The sequence below is a fragment of the Mus caroli genome, unplaced genomic scaffold, assembly GCF_978045245.1.
Source record: "Mus caroli unplaced genomic scaffold, Mus_caroli_1 scaffold_16, whole genome shotgun sequence".
Taxonomy (NCBI): domain Eukaryota; kingdom Metazoa; phylum Chordata; class Mammalia; order Rodentia; family Muridae; genus Mus; species Mus caroli.
In genome coordinates, this window is record NW_028227271.1 from 91221141 (window position 1) to 91246596 (window position 25456).

Consider the following 25456-nt stretch of genomic DNA (forward strand, 5'->3'; position numbering starts at 1 on the left):
TCTTCTGCACCTGAGATTCTCTCTTCCATCTCTTGTATTCTGTTGCTGATGCTTGCATCTATGGTTCCAGATTTCTTTCCTAGGGTTTCTATCTCCAGTGTTGCCTCATTTTGGGTTTTCTTTATTGTGTCTACTTCCCTTTTTAGGTCTAGTATGGTTTTGTTCATTTCCATCATCTGATTGGATGTGTTTTCCTGTTTCTCTTTAAGGACTTCTACCAGTTTGGTTGTGTTTTCCTGTTTTTCTTTAAGGACTTGTAACTCTTTAGCCATGTTCTCCTGTAGTTCTTTAAAGTCCTTCTTGATGTCCTCTACCATCATCATGAGATATGCTTTTAAATCCAGGTCTAGTTTTTCAGGTGTGTTGGGGTGCCCTGGACTGGGCGAAGTGGGAGTGCTGGGTCCTGATGATAGTGAGTGGTCTTGGTTTCTGTTAGTAAGATTCTTACCTTTACCTCTCGCCATCTGGTAATCTCTGGAGTTGTTATAGTTGTCTCTGTTCAGAGGTTGTTCTTCTGGGGATTCTGAGTATCCTCTGTCAGCAGACCTGTACAGACTAAGTTCGGCGGAGTCCTGGAGCCAAGATGGCGCTCCCTGCAGGGCAAGTCACTGTTCTCCGGCTGGGAGGGTGTCGGATGTCTGCGGCCCCAAAAGGGTGCTGCCTCAGCGGTTCTGTGGCTCCTGCCTCTCCCAGAAGCTGTCTGCCTCTGTGGTCCTCACTCTGACCTGTACAGACTAAGTTCGGCGGAGTCCCGGAGCCAAGATGGCACTCCCTGCAGGGCAGGTCACTGTCCTCCGACTGGGAGGGTGCCGGATGTCTGCGGCCCCTAAAGGGTGCTGCCTCAGCAGCTCTGTGGCTCCCGCCTGTCCCAGAAGCCGTCTGCCCCCGTGGTCCCCACTCTGACCTGTAGAGACTAAGCTCGGCGGAGTCCCGGAGCCAAGATGGCGTTCCCTGCAGGGCAGGTCACTGTCCTCCGACTGGGAGGGTGCCGGATGTCTGCGGCCCCAAAAGGGTGCTGCCTCAGCGGCTCTGTGGCTCCCGCCTGTCCCAGAAGCTGTCTGCCTCTGTGGTCCTCACTCTAACCTGTAGACTAAGTTCGGCGGAGTCCCGGAGCCAAGATGGCACTCTCTGCAGGGCAGGTCTCTGTCCTCCGGCTGGGAGGGTGCCGGAAGTCTGCGGCCCCAAAAGGGTGCTGCCTCAGCGGCTCTGTGGCTCCTGCCTGTCCCAGAAGCCGTCTGCCCCCGTGGTCCCCACTCTGACCTGTAGAGACTAAGCTCGGCGGAGTCCCGGAGCCAAGATGGCGCTCCCTGCAGGGCAGGTCACTGTCCTCCGACTGGCTAGCTCTCTCTTAAAGATGAAGAAATCACTAACTGCCAAGAGATGCTAAGGGCAGTTTAGCTCCTTCAAAGAGGGCTAAACATGGAGCCCAGCCTCAGAATTCCCTCAATAAGTGACACAAATATGAATATCTATCATATTCACACATTTAAATAAAATACTCAGGCGCTAAGTAGAAAATGCACCGAAATGTTAGTATTGTTTTTAGTAAGGTCAAGTTGGCTGATATTTTTTTTTCCTTCCAAGCACTTCATTTCAAATGACCACATTACAACAGTGATTCTCAAAGTATCCCAGTCTCTTCCTGTCCTGTCCCCCAGGGGACCTGCTCAACATCTGGAAGTATTTATATTGAGGTGGGGTGGTAGGGAGGATGTGTTGCAGGCACCGGTGTGACTGCATGCTTGTCCAGTTCCTGAATAACAACCCAGAGGCTAATTTTTATTTCCAATGCTTATGACCTTATGTTAAGCTTGTTCCTTGACTAACTAATAACTTATTTAACCCATTTAACTGTTCTGTGTCTACCACAAGGGTGGTTACCTCTCCTTAGTTTTATATTTCCAGCTTCCTCAGACTCCAGGGCTAATCTCCCTGCCTCTGACTATCTCCCAAGTTCCTGTCTCTCTGCTGCAATTCCCACCTCTTATTTCCTGCCTTTCGGTAATAAGCCATCAGCTTTTTATTGACAGGTGATGCTTCTACACAGTACACAGGAGATTATCCCTACATACCTGGTGAGTGAATCCCATGGACGCCTCCAAACATCAGGGAGTGCACAAGACAGTCCTCTGAAAGCAAAGAATGTCTGATCCAAAGCATTGAAAAACGTTGACATTAGAGGATATTTCTAGACATATTTTGGAGGTGATTCAGGAAAATAAGGAATTCAATCGATCTTATATTCTGCACACTTTTTAATTCCCAATAAATATTTGTGCTCTATGTGGGAAGAAGAATATGTTCCTATTATTCCAATACATGCAGGAAAGATTGATCATAAGCAATCAAATCTCTAAGAATAGTGTCTGCTTTAAAATGTTTGACAAATAAAGTCTTTTCAAGAGTATTTTGTTATCTATTAGTGGGGCACAATGTCATATGCCCCACCACTCAAGATATGGGAGCAGGAGAATTCTGAGCTTATGGAGAGCCTAAACTAAATAATGAGTCCCTGTCTCAAAATGCCAAAAAGCAAATGTTGATGGTACATGCCTGCAATGCCAGCACTCAGGAGACAGAGTCCTGCAGATCACCTCAAGTTGAAGGCTACCCTATTCTACATTCTAGTTGCAGGTCAGCCATGACATATGTGCGTTTTGTGTGTGTGTGTGTGTGTGTGTGTGTGTGTGTGTGTGTGTGTTGGATATTTTCTTTATTTACATTCCAAATGTTTTCCCCTTTCCAGGTCTCCCCTTCAGAAACTCCCTCTCCCATCCCTCCTCCCCAGCCTCTATGAGGGTGCTCCCCCACCCACGTCAATGAGACTATGTCTCAAAACACAAAATAAAATAAAATTTAAAAATCACAAAATAAAACAAACAAAAACCCAGAGAAAAACAAAAAGTTTTACCACCCATTACAAATTCAAGGGAGTAATATTTAAACCTATTAAACCATCACCTATTTTAATGAAAAGATGGACAAGAGCAAACACACTTAGTTCATTATCATAAAAAAAATCCACATACACAGGTGTTCTGTGATCTTCACATCCTCCTCTTGCTCACAATGGCATCTTCTCCTCCCAGTAATAGTGATGCAATTTTCACACATTCCCAGTGCCCAAGCCCTTCACCTATCAATCAAAACAAGTACATTTTATTGATTTAGGAGTTGGGCTGGATTTGTATGTGGTTTGCAGGGAAGTAGGAAGTTACTTCTTAAAGAAAGAGTGGACAGACAGATGTTCCTTTCAGCACTTTCCTGTCATGTCTATTAGAATCAGCACCCACACAGTGTGAGAGAGAACCCCTAGTCAGTCCTCTCCTCTAGTTTTTATTATTTATTTACTTCATGCTTACCCCCTACACACACACCTTTCAAAACTCAGAAATCATGGGAAGCAGTTCACAGAGAGAAAACTGTGAGACAGTAGCTAGGTTGGGAGACAATCACAAGTAACAAGACCCTATAGTGGTCAAAAATAATCTGTTTATTTCTGAAGGTTGCATTCTTCTGAAAGAGTCAAGCGTGCTTGCTCGCCTCTTCCTGTCCTAGGAAGGCATTCTTTCCTAGGAAATTTCCTGCCTCTCTCCTTCTTTCACAGTCAACGTGCAATGCCTTGTAGGTCTTTAGACAAAGCCAGACCTGTTTGGATCCAAAGTATGTTACATGTTTGAAGTATGAGTCTACTTGTAACAATATCTTTGGATACTTATACTTCGTGTCATAAGAACCAATAGCTTTCATGATGCCTAACTTGAAAAAATTGGTTACTAGAGCAAAAATTGATTTTAATCTTTTGAAGTTACATTTTAACTCTAATTTTGGTTTAAAGATCAGTAGCCAAATCTTTCAGTTTGATATAAATTTATCCTAGCACAGATAAATCGCCCAAGTGAACAGTGCAATGGACACTATAGAGTACACTATAGAGAGCCAAGAACTCACAAGATTCTCCAGGTAACTGTTTTCATGGGAGCTGATATTTATTATGCAACTTTAGGGGAAAATACAATAAAGCCTTATTATGACTTGCTTTCCTTATACAGCTAATCCAATTATACTGTGACACAAAATTGTATTTCTGTGTTAAAATGAAATATACTTTATTTCTTCCTCTATGATATAGAAAGTATATAGAGTTATTTTCCTTGGTAAAAGTGACTTTATGGTGATGAATCACACTTGACTACCTTAAAATTAATTCCTGATATATTGCATTATTTTTAAATATGTTGAATAAAAATATGTGGAAAAAACTCTAGTTTTCATATTGAGAAAGTCCTATTTCCTATAACTGGGTTAATGTGCAGAGCAAGGGCAGTTCATGTATTATAATTACATCTTTTTCTCTCTAGATTCAGTAGAGGATATGCTAAATTTCAGACGCTCAAACAGAAAGACTTTTGAATAGGTTTAGAACTGCACAGATGAAATGCAGGAATGAATATATAAAGGAGTAATCCTCCAGGTCGTCCTTGGGCTTTGTCTCCTGAGAGTCACTTCCAATGGCACCAGAGAGGGTTTGTATGAAGCAGCACACTGCACACAACAGCGGGGTGGCTGCCTATGATCATGAAATCTTGGAGATAGTATGTCTCAAAGTACAAAGAATACAGAAAGAATTATACAATGGCCTATATTCTAAGAATACATCAGTGTGGATAGAAAAGTGCTTTAGTGAGTCTATGAGCATGTCAAATATATAGTAAACTAAGGCTGTGCCCTTGTCAGAGTCAGCTAATGTGACTCCAAACCCATTCTGTTCCAAACCCATTCTGTTCCAAACCCATTCTGTTCAGTTCAACATACATGAATAAGTTATATTTTATATAAGTGTACTCCACAATATGAGAGTTCCCTCAAGGAGATATCTTATTAAATAGCTTTTTCAACTTCACATGTTCTCGTTCTTGAAAGACTAATGGATCCTTCATTAGAGAGATCACAGCTTTTCAGGTGTCATGCTCGAAGACACAGAATGAATTGGCCATTAAGGAAATTCAGTCGCGCAGAAAGGACAGGAGAACAACTGGTCTACCCTTCCAATGACTCAGGCAGTGTTGGCAGAGCAGCTTTTATTTGCAGTCTGGTTTATAGTTTCGGCACAACATTAATTTCTCAGGCATAACAAATAGATGAAAGAATTTATCATGTCAGGATCAAGTGTCCATCTTCTAGGAAAACAATTATAAGCTGGTGTTTCCAGGCAAAGCATAGCTATGTTCTCTGTTTCTTTTGGGGACATCAAAATAGTATGTGTTTAAAACATAACTAAAGTAAGCTTACTTAGGCAAAGAATTGCTTTCTCACTAAATCATATGCATTCAAGACAGCACACCTCCAAGATTATTATAATATGTTGAAATAGAAATGCATGTTGTGCTCCCTTAATTGCTTCGTGTGGACTTGTTTACCCTAGGCTGAATCAGCTTTGATTTCCTAGCTCATAATGACAGACACTTTACTTCTGCATTGTGTTCCATTAATCATGCCTTACCATGAAACTCTTGGGAAAGTGTCCATCTGGATTCCTTTAGCTGATGGTGTCTGAGTATCTCATCTCAAGATTCTTCTGTCTTGGTTAAAAAGGAACAAAAATTAAGAAGGAAACAATGGCCCCTGGCAATAATCTTAAAGGCATCTTCTCTGACCTTTCACCATCATGGTGAGAAGCAAGATGCTGATGGTGGCTGTTCTCTGAGGGAGAAACTGACAATTTACCAAGCCTGTGTGAGGGCATTCTACCTACTTGATTAATTTTGAGATTTTTCTTTCACCTTGTAGGGCGTCAAGGCCAAATGAGCCTTCAAGAAGGTCACAGGGATGTAGGAACATAGGAAATGCCATAATGGGTCAAATTAATGAGCCGTTTAGCCTGCCATGTCTTTTCTGAGAGCGGCATCAAGGTACACTCTGTGCATGTCATCAGCATCAAAATGTTTGAGGCTATAAACTGGAATGTTGCCTACATCTAATATCTATTTTAAGTATCCATGACTTTCATTAAGGCATAATACATCTTTACCCACAAATTCATTTAATATGATATTAAATTATATATTATCTTTAATATATATGATATTATTAATTATATGATATATAATTATATTAAATTTATATGATATTAAATGATGTTCTAGTTTTGTATCAAGGTTTTAAAAATCTACTACCTCTAATTTTATCTATATTTCCTGTTTCACAGCCAGGGTTTGCTGAAGTGATCTAGGAACCAACAAACTATTACCTGTGGTTATATATGCCATTTCCAATTAAGCCCTGGGTATTAGGATTAAATGTTTAGATTCTCAAGGAGGTGATTACATATTGTCCACCTCCAACTCCTGGCTTTTTATCATTGTGCCCTGGATCAATAAGTTCAACCTCACAGTCTGCTCAAACTCTTTCCATTCATTAGTGTCAGTTTGCTTAGGCTGTTGTAATAAAGTACAACAGGCCAAGTAGTTTAAACATTATACATTTTGTTCACACAGTTCTAGAACCTAGAGAGACCAAGATCAAATGGACAACTCATTTGGTTGCCAATGAGGGTTCAAATCCTGGATAGGATATATTTGTCTTTTCATTGTATTCTCACATAGAAGGAGAAAGGGAAAGAAGGAAGGGGAAACAAAGGGAAGCAGAGAGGAGGGAGGGAGGGAGGGAGGGAGGGAGGGAGGGAGGGAGGGAGAGAGGGAGGGAGGGAGGGAGGGAGGGAAATACAGAAAGAAATATTGGAGAGATTGATAACACTTAAGTATGCTACTCTGGTCTCTCTTCCTCTTTTAATTAATAATTCCCCATGGTAGAGGCCCCATACCCATGATGTAAACCAAATTGACTTCCCTAAGATTATTTGAAAAGTACCATCAAATTAGGGGTTAAAGGCACAGTAAATGAAATTAGGAAGGCTACAAACACCCAGTTTTTTAAAAGCCTTTTTCCTTCTTTTTACAGGAAAGAACAAATGATCAAGAGTGTTCTTCCTAAATTGGAAAATAAGTAAATAGAGTTTTTCAAGGCTTAACAACAGAATCAGGGTATGTAGCCAACATTGGTCTCTGAGCAGTTGTGCTGTGGAGATGTATTTTTGATTGACAACAACAAAAGGAGCAGTTCAAAGTCACACTGGGGGCAAGAATAAGGAAGAAAACCAGTCCAGTTTGAATGGGAGTAATTGGCACACAAAAGGGAGAAGGAAGCATGGACAACTGAAGGTTCAAAGTCTCCATGATGATTTCCCATGACCCTGGTAAAGCACATTCTTTGCCTCTTGTCCCATTTCTATAAACTTTTTTTTTAATCCAGAAGTCATAAGATATTTTTCCTTATTTTATAGATTAAGAAACTTGATCCTGGTGAGTTTAAGTAACCTTCTCACAGTCCAGAGATCTGTTTTCTTCCAAAGTAGGTCTTATCCAAAACATGCTGCCACCAGGTAGTCATGGGTAGCACAGCTGCCTTCCTCCTCCATAGGTACAGAGATGATCTGTTCCTTGTTATATCACTAAAGGTCAGTATCAGAAGAGCATCTTCTATTCAATAAAACTTTGTCTTCTTCTAAACTCATACAGAATAAGAACTTATTTAGTGAGTAATTAAAAAGAAAAAGACAAAACAAATACACCTAAATCCTACCTTCATTTCTCAATCTACTGAGTAATCCAGCAAATTATTTACTTTGGGATTACTGGGGTTAAACAGCATTCACTGCATACTATATGAGATGTCTTTGATTTCAAGCTTGTTTTAAATAAATAGTTCTATCAGAAGAGAATGGCCTAAACTTTCAGCCCTGGGAATAAACAAATAGTTTCAATCAATGATGCTGAGACAACCATTTAACATTTTTCAAGGGGCTAAGAAAAGAAATATTTCATGCCTACAACATTAAGTCAGAAATAGCCTTTGGCACATATTTAGCTTAGTCTTTTCAAAGGTTGTGGGAAAATATGAAGGAAAAAATATAAGCAAAATTAGCAAGGCTACCATGACAACAGCAACTACTCAGAGGCAGAGTTAAAGTTCTAGAAATCTCAGAGGGAAAGAGAGGAGGGTCCCTAGGACAGTTCATCAAGGAAGAGTTATCAAGCATAAAGAAAATTATTGCTAAATGGACAGATACTGGAACAGATATTTATTGTAATGGATTTCCTGTGGTGTGAAATTTTATCAAAAGGGCACTGTTACTGGGGAGAGAGCATTTGCTTGAAATTATAAGTGTTTTTTGCTGAATTGAACTCAGTGTAGAAATATATGTTCCACATTTTTATTTCTGTGGGTTGTCATTTGTTTGGGCTTAATGGACATGAAGCTGCATGTTTGAGAGTTAGGGGAAAATATGACAGACAAATCTTTTAACTGAGTTTGCCTATAGGAGAATATGAGGATTCAGCAGCAGACATCCACCAAGGCTCAGAGCTGGCCACTGATATTTTATTTAAATGGTTAAGTGTTAAATAGTTGGGATTATTTCACTTGATCACAAAATATTTACAGGTAATTGCTATATGTTTATCTTTCAAAGCTACTGAGAACACAATGTTAAGCAGTAAGAGAGTGTGCATCATGTCCAAGCTTAGGAGAGACAACAAGTAGTGCTATAAGCCATAAATAAGAAAACATTAAGACAGAAGGACCCTCTAAGAGTCTAGAGGAAGGCATTGCAATTTGAGGCAATGTCTGGGATGAAAGGATGGATCAGGTCATTGGACAGATGCAGGACCAAGCTTCCATTCTCAACCTGAAACATGGAATTAGTACACCGATCAGTACAATATAAAAATATCTCCTTTCATTGTTGTAGAAATCATAATGAATGTTGAAGATAAATCTGATAGGACATGATGCCAGCTTGGAAGTAGGACATAAAAGGAAAAGGAGCAATAGCAGACCCCAGATTGTCAAGTCAAGGCAGTGACTGCCATTTACTGAGATGAGCAAGACAAAAAACAAACAAAAAAAAATATAGAGTTTAGAGAAAACTGTCTGAAAGATCCATGAGCCTGAGTGTCCACTCAACACCCACACTATGGTCAGATGGCCGTTCCAGACACAATAAACACACCAGGTGAAAAGTCAAGAAGAGTAACATAAGTTTTTGATGTCATAACCTTATAGGTAACATAAAAACAACATGTCCAGATGGAGTCTCCTGCTGTGCTAAGAAAGAACAGCCCTCATAGCATAGCTTTGTACCCTTTTGATATTTAAGAAGCCCAGATGTGCTTGAGGAACCTTACTGGACCCCAAGAATGTCCTACCTCTCCAAACTAACCTAGGGCCCCAAAACTAACCAGCTTGGAACCCTACATAACTACCCATCCTAGTTGGATCTGCCCACCACCCCAACTGGTCATCCTGGAATGGCCAGCAGAAGAGTTGGTCCCACTCACCACTACAGTTGGGTCTGACTGGGACACAAACTGGAGAGTGGGGTCTGTGAGAGGCACAGCCAACAGAGTACAGTACTTCGTTGTCTATTGTCTGGCCCACAGCTCACCAAATATTCCCACAAAGTCCTGCTGCCACCAGGATTATCCAGCCAACACTGGGTGCCTAAAAGACAACATAAGAATGGAGTCAACAAGACTGAGGGCAATATGGCACCATCTGAGCTCAATTATCCTACAACAAACCATGGATTTCCTAATGAAACTGAAGCACAAGAAGAGGATCTTAAATCCAATCTTATAAAGATGATAGAGGCCTTTAAAGAGGACATGAATAAATCCCTTAAGGAAATACAGAAAAATACATTCAAACAGGTAAAGGCATTAAACAAGGAAGCAAATAAATGTAAAGAATTAATAAATAGGACCTCGTGAAACTGAAAAGCTTCTGTAAGGAAAAGGATATCGTCGATAAGATAAAATGGCAGCCTACAGATTGGGAAAAGAACTTCACTAACCCTTCATCTGACAGAGGGCTAATATCCAAAATACATAAAGAACTCAAGAAATTTGACTCCAAAAAATAAACAGATAATCCACTCAAAAATACGGGGTACAGAACTAAACAGAGAATTCTCCACAAAATTCTTGAATGGCTGAAAAACAATTAAAGAGATATTCAACGCCCTTAGACATCAGGGACATGCAAATCAAAATGACCCTGAGACTCCATCTTATACCAGTCAGAATGGCTAAGATCAAAAACTCAAGCAACAGCACATGCTGTCTAGGATGTGAAGAAAAGGGAACACTCTTCCATTGCTGGCATGATTGTAAACTTGTAAAACCACTCTGGAAATCAATCTGGTAGTTTCTCTGAAAATTGAAAATAGTTCTACCTGAAGACCCAGCTATCCAGCTCCTGGGCATCTGCCCAAAAGATGCTCTACCATACCACAAGGACAAGTGCTCCACTATGTTCGCAACAGCCTTACTTGTAATAGGCAGAAACTAGAAGCAACCCAGAAGTCCCTCAACTGAAGAATGAATACAGAAAATGTAGTATGTTTATGCAATGGAATACTAGTCAGCTATTAAAAACAAGGACATCATAAAATTTTCAGGCAAATGGACTAGAAAATATCATCCTGAGTGCGATAACCCAGTCCCAAAAGGACATGCATGGTATAATACTCCCTAATAAGTTGACATTAGCCAAGAAGTTCAGAATACCCATGATATACCTCATGGACCCAAAGAAGTTAAAAAAGAAGGAAGGCTCAAGTGAGATTGCTTGAATCTCACTTAGAAGGAGAAACAAAATAATCATGGGAGGCAGAGGGAGAGGGAACCTGGGTGGGTGAGGGGAGAGGTAGAAGAAGAATGGGGGGGGGGTAGGATCTGGTATGGGGAAAGGCAGGAGAGAGTTTCAGAGGGCCAGGATAATAAATGGAATTATACAGCTGCTAGCAGTTGGGGATGAAGGTGGGAATCTCTAGGAAGTCCCAGAGACCAGGGATGAGGTAGACTCTCAGGAGTCAACACAGATGACCTTAGTAAAAATGCCCAGTTGGAATATGGGCCTGTAGAGACCACCTCCAGTAGCTGACAAGACCTACAGTGGAGGAAAGGGGACACCATCCTACCTACAAAACATTTGATCCAAAATTGGTCCTATCTAAAAGAAATGCAGAGGTAAATATGGAGCAGAGACTGAAGGAATAACTAACCAGTGACTAGCCCATTTTGAGACTCATCCATTTTGAGCCTAGCATAGCAGTACTCTGAGAAGCTCTACCTAGAAGCTGACTGAGACAGACAAACATAGGATGGAGGTCAGAGACCCCTGTGGGAGAGTTAGGGGAAGGATTGAAGGCCATCAAGGAGATGGCAACCACACAGGAAGATCAATAATGTCAACTAATCTGAGCCACCAACCAAAGAGCAGTCCAAGACCACCAACTCATATGTGGCAAAAGGCCTGTCTTGTCCAGCCTCAGTGAGAAAATAAGGGAGTGGAAGAGGAACTCTGTGAGAGGTGGAACTGGGAAAGGGGACAACATTAGATAGATTGATAGATAGATAGATAGATAGATAGATAGATAGATAGATAGATAGAAGCCCAGATGTAAAAGTGTCAACAGGAGCCTGAGAAGAGGACTCAACAAGAAAATGAAAATGATATAGAATATTTCAAAAGAAATTAAGGGGTAGAGGGAATCTAGCACTTCCAAAAGGACACAGCCACCCAAAATACTGCAGAAATTTCTAAGAAATAAATAAATAGGAATGTGTTGGATTTGGTAGCAGGGAAGTCACTAGGGATGTGTAAAACCTAGTTTTCAGGGAGCAACAGGGATGATCAGAGACTTGAGGTGATTAGATGGCATGTTTGTGTGGAAGAAAAAACAGTTGAGTATAGGTCACACCCTGTTCAACAAGAAAAAAGAGTTTCACTGTACAAGCAAGCACGAAAGGCTGAGCATCCACTGGAGGAAAATAAAGAGGCAAGATGTAAAATCCAAACCTGTTAAGATGATTTTTAAAAGATGCAGGGTAGGACAATGTACACAACTTCCCTTTCCATGCAGAGATTTTTGTCCCGCTGGAGCAGGTGTTATACACACTGCCACAGCCACTGTGGATTCATATATGTAACTGCTCCACTGTGTTTGCAAAACACTGTTTTCTCACAGTCGTCAACCACCTGTGGCCCTTACAAGCTTCCTGACCCACCTCCCATACGGAGCTGTTGATAATTGACAGCTTTGCAAGAGGAAGCATTGATTTTCATTAAGGGTGTAGCCCCTGGTAGGTCAACCATGCCCCTGTGGATGGTCACAGACTGAACAGTATAGAGGCATCACTAATTGGATTTGTCTGGATTTTAAAATAATAAATGAAGACACACAGTTGGTATAGAATGAGGGTTAGATCTGGAAAAAAAACTAGAGTGTGTGTGTGGGGGGTTGAATACAATCAAAACACAATGCATGAAATTCACAAGGAATTAATAAAAAATTAAGACATAGGATATAATGTGTTAACAATTTTGGACTTTTGATTTCATTTTTTAAAAAACATAGAAATATTGTAAGAATATATTTGTGTTTTAATCCCAGGTGTGGGACATGGAGCTGCTTTGGATTGTTCACAACAGCTGACTATGATTTGCCTTGTGCTCTAGTAGGGGCGTGATTTTGCCAGCTGCAGATAGTTTCTGCAATTGTGTGACATTTGGAATTCTGGGAATTTTCAGAGGGTATATAGATGCTGGAACCCCATAGGTGGGTTGGTGGTTAGTTGATGGGCTGGTGGTTGGTTGGTGGTGGTTGCTGGTGGTCACAGTTTGTCATGTAATTGTGCACAAAGAAAAAAAGAAGTTAGATATCCTGACAGTGAAAATCAAACTTGCCCCAAAGAACTCGACTCCCCTAATCAGCAAGAGGTGGTCTAATGATAACATTGCCCCCTTTCTCATCCATGACTTTATTCAGGGATCTCTTTCTTTTTCTCTCTATCCTTTTTTTTTCTCTCTCTCTATCTAGTGTTAGGGAGTTGAAAGAGTGGAAGAAAATGGGTGGAGAACAGAAGGAGAAAGGACAGTTCACAAAGTAGAAAAAAAAAATCCAGCTACAATATATAACCATGGCCAGATTTATTTCTGCCTCTAGACCTTTTTCTGGGATTGCTTTCTTCTTTCCCCTGGATAGAAACTTGCAGACTTTGTTCTGCAATTGCAAACTTGTGCAGTGAGCTTAAGTCACACAATGTGATGAGAGCAGCTTGAAGACTCCAATGCCCATGTAAGAATCAATGTTCCAATCTAATTCAAAGGCTTGTGTATAAATTATTGTTTCATTTTTTTAAAAAATGCATACAGAGGTCAAAACTTAGATAAAACAATATTCATGGAAGTGGCCCTTCTAAACCCTCTGCATGATTCAAGAATGTTCAAAATCACAGTGAGTTCCAACCCTCTCCCATGACTAGTGGCTCATTTCTACCACATCTGTAGTTAGCAGGAAAAGGACCACAGCCGCAGGAACTTAGGAGAAACAGGAGTGTAGAAAGCAGCTGCAGTATTGGTGCTTTGTAAGCTGGCTGTGTGGTTTTTAGCTTGGTGGATGCTAACATTTGATATAGTGCTTTCTTCATGAATCCTTCATGACCCACAACAGTAGTCTAGTAGATTTTCCTTTCTTTTCCCCCACTCTGGATAAATAAATGTGCTGTATTCTAAAAGTTCTTCAGTGCCGCCTAAAGCCAGCCTCGGCTTCTGTCCCAAATCCTTCCAGTCTTTTAGTGATGAACTTGTTAAGTCAAATCAATAATGATGCCCACCCCGACCCCCAATGGCCTTTTCTCACATACTTGATATACCCATAAGAAACATCCATGCACTCTTTGCCCAACAAGCTACTGGGAATACACTTAGACCTTAGGCAGGATCAATATTACTGCATTTTGTTTTTCACAACTATTCAGTCTGTGCCTCTTGAGTGTTTCAACAGCAGGTTACAGAGTTGAATTCATTAGTTGTCATCATCTCTCAAGTTCTGTCCTGAAAAACCTCTCATATCTGTGAGATGAGAGGCAGGGGCAAAAGGAGGGACAGTCCCTCATAGAGTCAGCAGTGTTCAAAAAGAATCTTCTCCAAATGCTAACCTTCCTCTACCCACAGAATGTGTATAGAATTCGAAAGCTGTAGTAGTAGCCATTCGAAAATTATTTTTGAAAATTCTACTTGTGATTTTTCACCTACTCTGGAATGCAGCATGTTTTTATTATGGAACACATCTAAAATTGTTCATTTAAGCGTGTGTGTGTGTGTGTGTGTGTGTATCCTCATGTATGCATGCCACAGCAAACTTGTAGATGCCAGTGGACAATTCTTTGTGGAATCACTTCTCTCCTCCCAGTATGGGTGTGTTCCAAGCATGGAATTCAGGTCTGAAATCGCTCACTTCCTCACCAAGCTGTCTTTTCAGCTCCTTATTTCAGTTCTGTCTTTTAAACATGATGATTTATCCCAAGACCATAATTTGATGTAAATGGTCAAGAGGAGGAAACTGATGGTCCAAGAACAAAGTATTTACAGAAGGACCATTTCTAGGATACAACCAAGAAGTATAACAAAGGGAGCTGTGAGACAGAGGTAACTATGTATATTTCAAATACCCAGCAGTTCATGGTCTCAAATGATATTTTCCAAAACTGGAATAAGTAACTTGATCTTATTCTTTTAACTGTGAAACAAAGGCAGATTCTTGTCTATGTAATAAACTCATTATTAGTAATATTCTGTCTTTACACCAACACTGTAATGACAGGCTGTTCCTAAATTTTTTAAAGATTTTACAATAAATTAAATATTTTAACATTTTAAAATAACAGTACTATGTTTCCCTTTAATGATACCTATTTTGTTGCCTAGCGTGTGCAAGTCCCTAGGTTCAAAACCAAGGCCTACAAATAGAAAAAGAAACAACCATTTTAAAGTAGCACAAGTCTACCAAGTTAGGACAGAAAAGCAAAGTTAGTACAAACTAATGATACCTTATCAGAAACTCCATAATTCAAAAATGCTCTATAGTAATTAAGGTTTCTCAAAACCTTTGCTGGCATAACCTGGCTTGAACGTTGGGTGGACATTAGTGGCCTCTGTTCTCCTTATCGGAAGTGGTGAGATACTTGCTGGTAAGCTACTAAGCGTTGGATCCTGGGTCTTCACCTAGACATCGCTGATAGGATGGGATCATCTAAACACATTATTGTTCTTCTAAAATCTGAGGGAAAGAAAGATCTGATCTCTTAGAGCTTTTGGCTTCCGTGTTTTAGAAATGGTTCAAAACTCTCATCAAAACTGAAAGGTAACATTTTTGTAAGCTAGTATTTTTAAAGCTATTTGAGGAAGTCCAAATCATGTATGGGATCCGGCATAAACTGGGACTGTGTTGGCCGACTTGGAGAAAGGCATAACCTGGCCTTCCCTGCATCATTGACAGCATGTAAGACTCCAAAGAGTAAATGAAAGTGGGCCACAGAGCAGTGTCTATGATGAGAGCTGGGTTTTCCGGCCAGCTACCTTATTTCATCTGGCTTACAACATGAAGCATGTGAATAACCAGAACATCTTGGAAGTCATTTGACCAAGCCGGTGTCAGATCCCTGGAGTTCATGCAGGACTGCACAGTAAATCTGTTGTAGCTATTTGGAATATGTATTACAAACACAAAGGGAGTCTGCACCTAATCTAACTCTAAAGCCCTGTCTTAAAATCACTGGAAAGGATTATGTAGTTTACTGTGCATAACCAGATCCTCGTGGAGCAATAGCTGCTGTGGAGATCCCATGGTTTCACAAATCTCTCTCACTCTGTAGAGGTGCTACGGCAGACAGGAGAGGCTTCTGAGAGCACTGGTGTTCAAAGGTGTGTCATTAACCGTTGTCTGGACTCCCACAGTCACTCACTGGAGTCTCAGAGAAGGAAGATGGAGTTACGACCACACCGTTGTCTCACTCCTAAGGGGGTTCAGTATGACTCACAGTCACTTTTAAGAGGAAACACAGACAGAGTCAATACTAGGTAATATTTCTCAACCTGAGTCTGGGGAAACATTCTTTTTAAATGAATCATGAAAAACAAGTATCAAAAGAGATTATTTTTTTAAACATCACAGCTGGACACACCTCTGAAAGCTTGGCTATGTGCAAGCAGGGTATGAAAAAATACAAACAAAAAAAAAAGAACAAACAAAAAACCTTTTAAAAACTTGGAATTTTGGTTAGAAATTGATTTCCTTTCATTTCTAAATTTTAGGAGGACCCATATCTCACTCTTCCATGTACAGTGATCGGTATGACACCTAAAATATTTTAAGTTCAAAGGACAAACCATCATTTCTGACACATGCTGGTCATCATCTGCCCTGAGACTATGTGTTTGGTGGCTATATCCCCAAACTATCCCCAAATAGCAGCTCCTATGGAGATGGGGTTATTTAAATATTGGGGTTATTTATCAGATTCCTTTTCCTTCTCAAACTTCTGACAATCGTCATTACAGAGACTAAGGGAGGAAAGAAAGGAAAATCTGATCAACTGACAAAGCGCTAATGATTGACGTATCCTGTATGGCACGCCCTTCCTCCGTCTCCTTCTGCTCACATCTCCTTTTCCGTTGTGGGGTTTTTGTTTTGCCTATATTTTGATTTTATTTTAGATTCTACACCTTCCTGGTGGTTTGGTTTCTTTCGTTTCTAAGGCTCAGGACAAATAAAAACAAATATACAAAAAAGCAAATGACTTCCTAAAAGATCCTTTCCCAAAATGAGTAGGAGCAGTCTGGAGATTATCAAATGAGAGGATATGTAGTTGGTATATTGGGTTTTCAGCCTTCCAGCTCTGATGGATGCCTCTCAGAAGATAAAACACAGTGTGCTGCAGCAACATTGAGTCCGATAGAATGTTATTCGCAAGTACTGTTTTGGTTTGGTTTGGTTTGGTTTGGTTTGGTTTGGTTTGGTTGGTTGTTTTCTGGGCAACAAAACTGGCCTTTTTGCCTTCCTTCCTATTGTTACCATAAAATAAATTGATTTAAGAACATAAATCTTCGCCTCGATTGTACTGAGGAGTTCCTGTGTCCCGGTGTTGCGTGGAGCTGCCCTGGTTTGCACTGGGCACTGTAAAGGACCGTGCCTCTGGGTTCAGACCTATTATTGTGGGTTTATTTGCCAGACTTTCAAGTGGGAAATGTGTTCTTCCATCAAGGTCACTAACTCTGACTCTCCCATCCACTCTACTTTCATAACTGAAAATATTTTTTTAAAAAATGTAAAAAGGCGGAACCAATAGGAATGGCAGGTTCTATTATTGAGTGGAGAGTCCCAGTTCCCATTAACACAAGGGACACGAAAGCTAGAGCTGGGTCAGGCACTCTCCTCCTGTAAGTATTTCTCAGGTCCCAGGTGGGGAACAGTAAGCAGCCTCTCTCACAGTCTCCTTTTTCTCAGATAACAGTGTCACCCGAATCTATTTAGGAGCGTGTCTAATTCATTTTTCCAGTTAGCAAAGGTTGCCCTGAGTCATTTCCTATTTCCTCTCTTGCTGTGAGCAGAGACACATCTCTATAGATGCGTCATTTCAGTCATTGTGTCCCAGGATGGAGTTTACAGCTCTGCGCAGTCAGGAGAATGTCTGCTCTGCCCGGAACTGGCCCTCACTGACCAGCGCTGACAGCACACAGCGTCTCCCAGCTCAGGAAGGTTCAAAGTTTCTGAAAAGAAACAGCAGCAGTTACACCACGCCAGTTAAAACTTCTTCCAATATTTTTTTTTTTTTTTAATATTTTTATTACATATTTTCCTCAATTACATTTCCAATACTATCCCAAAAGTCCCCCATAGCGCCCCCCACTTCCCTACCCACCCATTCCCATTCTTTTGGCCCTGGCATTCCCCTATATTGGGGCATATAAAGTTTGCAAGTCCAATGGGCCTCTCTTTCCATTGATGGCCGACTAGGCCATCTTTCGATACATATGCAGCTAGAGACAAGAGCTCCAGGATTCTGGTCAGTACATCATGTTGTTCCAACAATAGGGTTGCAGATCCCTTTAGCTCCTTGGGTACTTTCTCTAGCTTCTCCATTGGGAGCCCTGTGATACATCCAATAGCTGACTGTGAGCATCCACTCCTGTGTTTGCTAGGCCCCGGCATCGTCTCACAAGAGACAGCTATATTTGGGTCCTTTCAGCAAGATCTTACTAGTGTATGCAATGGTGCCAGCGTTTAGAAGCTGATTATGGGACGGATCCCTGGATACAGCAGTCTCTAAATGGTCCATCCTTTCATCACAGCTACGAACTTTGTCTCTGTAACTCCTTCCCTGGGTGTTTTGTTCCCAATTCTAAGAAGGTGCACAATGTCCACACTTTGGTCTTCATTCTTCTTGAGTTTCATGCGTTTATCAAATTGTATCTTATATCTTGGGTATCCTAAGTTTTGGGCTAATATCCACTTATCAATGAATACATATTGTGTGAGATCTTTTGTGATTGTGTTACTTCACTCAAGATGATGCCCTCCAGGTCCATCCATTTGGCTAGGAATTTCATAAATTCATTCTTTTTAATAGCTGAGTAGTACTCCATTGTGTAAATGTACCATAATTTCTGTATCCATTCCTCTGTTGAGGGACATCTGGGTTCTTTCCAGCTTCTGGCTATTATAAATAGGGCTGCTATGAACATAGTGGAGCATGTGTCCTTTTTACCGGTTGGGACATCTTCTGGATATATGCCCAGGAGAGGTATTGCTGGATCCTCCGGTAGTACTATGTCCAATTTTCTGAGGAACCGCCAGACTGATTTCCAGAGTGGTTGTACAAGCTTGCAATCCCACCAACAATGGAGGAGTGTTCCACTTTCTCCACATCCTCGCCAGCATCTGCTGTCACCTGAATTATATTAAAAATTAAAAAAAAAGATTGGGCTGTAGGCAAGCTAGTGGGGCATTTTCTTAATTAGTGATCGATGGAGCAAGGCCCTGCCCATTGTGGGTGGGGCTATCTCTGGGCTGGTAGCCTGTGGTCTATAAGAACCCAAGCTGAGCAAGCCATGAGGAACAAGCCAGTAAGCAGCACCAGGCCATAGCATCTGCAGCAGCTCCTGCCTCCAAGTTCCTGCTCTGCTTGAGTTATTGTCCTGACTTCTTTCTGTGATAAACAGAGATGTGAACAAAATAAAGAATAAGCCAAGTAAAAAAAAAAAAAAAAAAAAAAAAAAAAAAAAAAAAAAAAAAAAAACTTCTTCCAAAACGGCTCGATGACATTCATAAAACAGAAGGGTCACCGCACTTACGTCACCCCCCCCCCAGGCCAATGCGCAAAAATGTACTGTTGAAATTAAAAGAATTGGTGAATACTGTCCTTCTTCTTTAAGAAAATAATTTAAGAGTACACCCTTTGCGTGACGTTAATGCTCATAGTGCTTCCATGAAAAACATCACTTTCTGGGTGGCAGGCTGGTCACTTGAATGCTAAACTTCTCCTCACAAGGCATGTTGCTATATGGTTTCTACTTACTTTTATTTATTTATCTATCTATTTGTTTGTTTTTGTTGCTTTGATGCTGGGAATCAGACTCAGGGCCTCCTACATACTAGGTAAGCACTCTACCCTGGAGCTACATCCCCAGCTGTAGTCCACGGTACTTAAGATTTTTTAAAAACTTTTTATTGGTTCTTTGTGAATTTCCCATCATGCACCCCCATCCTGTCCCCTTGTACCTACCTGTCCTCCACCCTTGCAACCCACCCCTCAGCAGGAGAGGAATCTCATAACAGAAGCTGTGGTCTGTCAGAATGTGTGCCACAGGATGCCCTTTTGTCCACTCTTCTTTGCTTGCACGTGTTCATTGCAATGACTAGTTGGTCTGGTACGAGGCAATTCACACTAAGTGAAAATTACTTAACGTTGACCCACATTCCCTTAAACTAACTTTGAAAGTAGTTTTGGAGGCTACCTAGTAGTTTGAGACTATGTACAACATTGGGGGTCATGCTGATCCCCAGTCTAATAAATGCAGCCGTTTGAATATCGGGGTTTCTACTTCTCATCCCTCCTTTTCCTCTTGCCCACCCTTTCTCCTCCTCTTTTCCACCTCCTCTTTTTTCCTCCCACTTTTCTATCCCACTTTTCTCTCCCCCTCTACTTCAAAATCATCTGTCAGTTGAATACAGAGTGACTAATAAAAAATGTGAAAATTTCGGTGAATTATTAAAGCCACATTTAGTTTCACTGTACTTATGTCTTTTCAATGTACTTTTGGTTCAGGTGAAGGAAGTTTTATTTTATTACCATATTTTATTTTTCTGTGGGCTGTTGCTGCTGCAGATGATGATGATTGATGATGTTTGTGGTCCTGTGTATCCAATCTAAGACCTTGGACCTGCTGCTAGGCAAGCACTACCACTGCTATAATAAGGGGGAGTTTTACTTGGTCTGTTTATTTTAAATTGTCTTTGTGTGTGGTTGTGTGCATATGAGTGCCAGAAGCCTTGGAGAAGAGAGGTGTTGGATCCCCTGGAGCTAGAGCTACATGGAGTGATGACCCACCCAAAATGAGTGCTAGGAGTCAACGTCAGGTCCTCTGGAAGAGCAGAGTGCACTCTTAACCACTGAACCATCTGTCCCTCAACCCTTGGCTTAATGAGGCAGTTTTTCCTATGTTGCATTTTAGGCTGATCGTGAACTTGATACACTCCTGGGATTACAGATGTGCATCACTATGCCCAGTGATTCTTTCTTTCTCTCTTTCTTTCTTTTTTTTCTTTCTTTCTTTCTCTCTCTCTCTCTTCCACATTTTTATTAGATATTTTCCTTATTTACATTTCAAATGTTATCCCCTTTCGTGGTGTCCCCTCCAAAAATCCCCTATACTCTCTCCCCCTCCATGCTCACCAACCCACCCACTCCTGCTTCGTGGCCCTGGCATTCCCCAATACTAGGGCATAGAGCTTTCACAGGACTAAGAGCCTCTCCTCCCATTGATGACCAACTAGGCCATCCTCTGCTACATATGCAGCTAGAGTCACAAGTCCCACCATGTGTACTCTTTGGTTGATGGTTTAGTCCCTGGGAGCTCTAATGGTACTGGTTAGTTCATATTGTTGTTCCTCCTGTGGGGCTGCAGACCCCTTCAGCTCCTTGGGTTCTTTCTCTAGCTTCTCCATTGGGGACCCTGTGCTAAGACCAATGGTAGGCTGCAAGCATCCACCTCTGTATTTGTCAGGCACTGGCAGAGACTCTCAGGAGACAGCTATAACAGGCTTCTTTCTAGCTTCCTTCCTTCCTTCTTTCCTTTCTTTTCTTCTTTTTTCTTTTTTCTTTTTTTTTTCTTTCTCTCTTTATTTTTCATGTTTTTGAAACAGGATTTCTCTGTGTAGCCCTGGCTGTCCTGGAACTCTGTAGACAATGCTATCCTGGAACTTAGAGATCCATGTGCTTCTGCCTCCCAAATGCTGGTATTAAAGGTATGTGGCACCACCATCCAACTAATATATTCTTTCTTAAAAGTAGTCAAGAGACTATACAGGGGCGCTGTGGGCCATTTACCAAAACAAACCAGATGTAATGATATTCGTAAGGAAAAATGCTCTCTTTAATTTGTCACACGTAAGTAAATTTAATGGGCACGGAAATCTCCTGCATACAACAGTTCATTTATAGTTTTATCCAGTGAGTTTGCGGGGTACTTAAAGAGCACTGTTAGAACGAGGATAGCTTGTCATAAGTGGAGCTTCACTCTTCCTCACTCTGTCAATCACTGTTACTTTAAAATACACACCCACAGAGAGAAAGAGACAGACAGACAGACACAGACCCAGACACAGACAGACACAGACACAGACAGACACAGACAGACACAGACACAGACACTGACATGGACACGGACAGACACAGACACAGAGAAACAAAGGAGCAAGTGGCGTCTATGTTTTGTAAGCACAGCTTCAAGGAGAAGATTCTAACCAGGCCACTCAAGCCTACCCCATCATCATACACTCAAAGGGACAAAGATCTTAGTGCTTAGACTTGGGAAAGGGGAACACTCGATGTCATTTCATGTGACATCATTTGCTGTGGCCAGTGAAATAGAAAGACAGGGGAACACACTGTTTCTCAGGAGTTTTACTGCACACAACCCTTTTTCTGGGTTCCCAGTGGACCCATGAACAGGAGCGCATCCTCACATGGAAGAGCGTCTGTGCTGTCGATACTGGGATTTGCCAATTTGCTTTGCTTTGTTCCTGTTTTATAATGTTCATTAATTCTTTGAGAAAGTCTCATATTGCATTCTGACCATGTTCGTGCTCCTCCCCCAAATCCTCACAGATTCAGTCTGAATCTGTTTGTTTTAGTGCAGCCCTGGCTACCCCACCCTAAGACACCGTCTCCTATGGAAACGGGAGAGCTACCACAAGAAACAGCAAAAGTTAGCAAACATCAGACCACCTTCATTCAAAAGAGCATAAGTAGACTACCACTAAAATCTATTTTTAAAAAAGGCTAGTTCTTTAATTTTAAAATCTATGGCTCAATTATTCTTTATTAAAATGATTTTTAATTATGGAGATGTTTTCCACAGTCAAGAGATAAAATGATATCTAAAAATAAAACAACATCTGCATTGATAGAATATCCTGAAATAGTTTTAAAGGTATGCTAACATCTCTGTTACTAAGGGAATTGTGTCTAGAGGGCCATGTGTGTCCTGAAGGAAAACAGATGACAATTCCCATCTGTTACTAGCTGAAATGCAGTTTGAAAAGTAATAAATGAGGAAATGAAAATATTAGACTTGTGTTTAAAGGGAGATTAAATACTATTTCTGCTGGAAGAGAAAATGGTTTACTTTAGATGCTCAGATGCTCTCAAAAGGGGGAATCAACTCTCTGAGGGGCTACCTGACAATAGGGATCCTAGAACTGCCCCCCGGAAATCATACAGAATTTAGACACATTCACTCAAAGTCTTGGAGTATGTTCACACGAGATGACTGGGTTGCACATCTTTGCCAAATGGTGTGGCTTCACAAGCCTCGGAGGGAACTCAATCACAGAGTCACTAATTGCTATCACCTATAAAGCAGTAGCTGTGACAGTGTCTTGAAGTGACTGATCATTCTACAAAGCCTGACAAACAACACGTCTCAGGATATAGAGAATTCAGAATCCAGGCAATATAATTAACAGAGAAATGTGTGAACCTGAGGAAATACTAAGACACTGGGTCACATAGTACTATTTAAAATCTCCAAGGCGGAAGAATTGAATACAGCTGTGACAAATATTAATCCTCTGAAACTGTGGAGCCTGAGAGTATATATGTATATGTGTGTTTGAGGGTGCATGTGTGTATGCACGTGTTTTCATGTGTATGTGTGTGTGTGAGTGTGTGTATGCGTATGTAACTGTGTGAAAATATATATGAATGTATGTGAGGGTGCACATAGGAATGTGTGTGTGTTCACGTGTTTGTGTGTGTGTGTGTGATCTGTACAACACACCATTATATGTCCTCAGTAGAAAAAGTGTTTCTTGACTTCACTGCACAGACAGTGCACAGAGCTAGGAGAGACTTCACACAGGCTCCAAAATTTAACAGTCAAGTCCACAAGTAAGTATAGCGCCTAGGCTCAGCAGCACACATTCATACACAGGAGCCCTTTGTAACATTGTCCACAGTGACTTGAATAAATATTGATAAGACAGTGGCTGGCAACCTCTTCAACTTATGTCACTATGAATGCATGAAAACTTCATCTTCTGGAAGAATGTCCATCTTTCCTTGAGAAGTTCACAAAACCCCTTGGAAAGTGGCCCCTCTTATCATGATAAATTTATTTTCAAAATATTATAATGATTTTACATATTATGCCACTGCCATTTAACATATACAACCAATTCCTTATATAATAATAATTAGAAACAAAACAGTTGACTTACAGCTGGTCATAAGGATTGCTCTAGTTTGCTTTCTGTTGCTCTAATAAAACACCCTGACTAAAACCAACTTGGGAAGGAAGGAGTTTATTCAGCTTCTACTTCTAAGTCACAATCCGCAACTAAGAAAAGTCAGGATGGAACCCAAGGAGTTACTTGAGAAAAAAGCCATGAAAGAGTGCACTGACTGCTGACTCCCACTCTGGTTGCTCCCTAGGGAAGGCTTAGCTAGCTTTCTTAAATAGCCCAGAATCACCGGCCTAGGGATGGTACCACCCACAGTGGGCTGGGTCCTCCTACAGCAATCAATAATCAAGACATTATTAATTTTATTAGTGTTATAGAAATAAGAATATTTTAATGATTGAAGCACATCCAGAGATCAGTCTGATAAAGACAATTACTCAGTTGAGACTTCTTATATTTCAGGTGACTCTAGGCTATGTCAATTTGACAGCTAATGCTAACTAGAAAAAGATGAAGGCATCAAAGACATAATGATTTTAAGTAAAAGTACAAACTAAAATTTTCCTATATGGGTTTATGTCAAATAATGCTCATTTTCTGTTAGTTGAAAACAAAGATGACAAATATTTAGCAGTTTAACATTTAATGTATACAGTCTTTCTATACTTAGAAAGACAAGGAAGTCATGTCTGCCAGGAAGTTACCAGACACATACATAGTATATATGTGCATATTTATGTTTTTCCTCATTTATTGCCAACAAACAGGCATATAAAAAATAAAGCATGCTATCCAGATATTTGTAGTTACAAATAATTAAGAAACAAAACTTACTCAAACAGGCCTAAAACTGTCTTATTGCAAAGGTCAAAAAAGTTTTGATGATTAATTTGATTTCTTATGAGTGTCCTCAAAACCCTTACCTCTGTTTTGCCACATAGTTTCAGAGGCCACCTCTGTTGTCTGCTATTCCAACTAAGAGAAGAACCTATCCAAAAAAAAAAAAAAAAAAGAGGAAGGTTTCTACTGGATGTCATTTCTCAGCCATCAGATAGCAAGGGCTAGAAAAACGGCTTTGTGACTAAAAGCGCTGGATACTCTTCCTGATGGCCCTGGCAACTCAAAACTCTCTGTAACTACAGTTGCTGGGGATTTGACACCCTTGCACAGACATACAAACAGGTAAAACACCAATGCACAAAAAAATAAGAATAAATAAATTTCTAAAAATGCCCCTCACAGGACATTAAAAACAAACAAACAAACAAAGCCAGTGGTGTCTGTGTATACCTTTAATGACAGCACTGGAGAGGCAGAGGCAGAGGCAGAGGCAGAGGCAGAGGCAGAGGCAGAGGCAGAGGCAGAGGCAGAGGCAGAGGCAGAGGCAGAGGCAGAGGCAGAGGCAGAGGCAGGTGGATGTTCTCCTTTACAGAGATAGTTCCACAACAGCCAGGGCTACACAAAGAAATCCCATCTCCAAAAACCAAAATAAAAGTAAAAATGATAGACAAAAATATCTTCCTTTCTTCTTTTCCTCCCTCCTCCTAATGAGACAGAAACCCACACTCCTCTGGGCCTTTGATTAGA